General features: G+C 40.9%; 1 protein-coding gene across 1 annotated transcript in view; it reads right to left on the bottom strand.

The window, feature by feature from the left end:
- The window catches only part of LOC116674250 (coagulation factor XIII A chain-like), a 32,082-nt gene that overhangs the window by 14,172 nt on the left and 17,150 nt on the right, over nucleotides 1-760 (bottom strand). The window lies entirely within an intron of this gene.

Genomic DNA, 760 nt, shown 5'->3' with positions numbered 1-760 from the left:
GAAAACACAGATACATTCTGAGATAAGAGGGTAAAATGCTCTGGGCTGTTTGCATTTCTTTAAAGTTCCCAAATTGTAAAGTAAGATTTCTTCTTTAACTATAAAGCAGTCAAGGTCCAAAACACTCAATCCACAAAGAAATGCACACAGCCCATACAAGAAACTGTGTCTAGAAACATATACATATACATATACATATACAGTCTGGAAGGCGAGAGAGGAGGAGCCATGGAAGTTCAGTACCATGGAAACAGTGCATGCTTTGCTGTTTGGGCGTGCTGTAGAAGGATGCACAGGACGCACAATCAATAGGGCAGGGATCATTTCATTGGCCAACAGAACACCTTTAAATTTACACAATCTATTGGTTTTCTATTTTGTTAGGGTTGTAACACAAACAATCTGAGAGCGCGAGGAGAAGGGCCAAAGCTGAGAGAAGGAAATCTTTCCAATCAACAACGTATCTTAGTCCAAGCAGAAAGTTTTGAGGCAAATTATTACAAAATCTGAACCCTTATATTAGTGAGAAATGCGCTCAACTTGAAAGAATGCACTCTTGAATAAAGATAGGTCTATAACTCCGTATGAATAGGTAAAAAAGTTCCGCTATCCAGTGCTGTTACAGCTTTCCCCGGCTGCAATGATGGTCCAGAGACTCCGAGAGAGCAGATGGGGAAACGCTGACCAATCAGAGCCGACTGGGCTTTTTTAAAGGGTCTATACAACCAGTAACACAGTTTTTCAAGTGAGCTGTGGACAA

This window comes from Etheostoma spectabile, chromosome 24 (assembly GCF_008692095.1).
Source record: "Etheostoma spectabile isolate EspeVRDwgs_2016 chromosome 24, UIUC_Espe_1.0, whole genome shotgun sequence".
NCBI classification, from domain to species: Eukaryota; Metazoa; Chordata; class Actinopteri; order Perciformes; family Percidae; genus Etheostoma; species Etheostoma spectabile.
The sequence above is the reverse complement of the archived record's forward strand: the minus strand, read 5'-3'. Positions and strand labels throughout refer to the sequence as shown.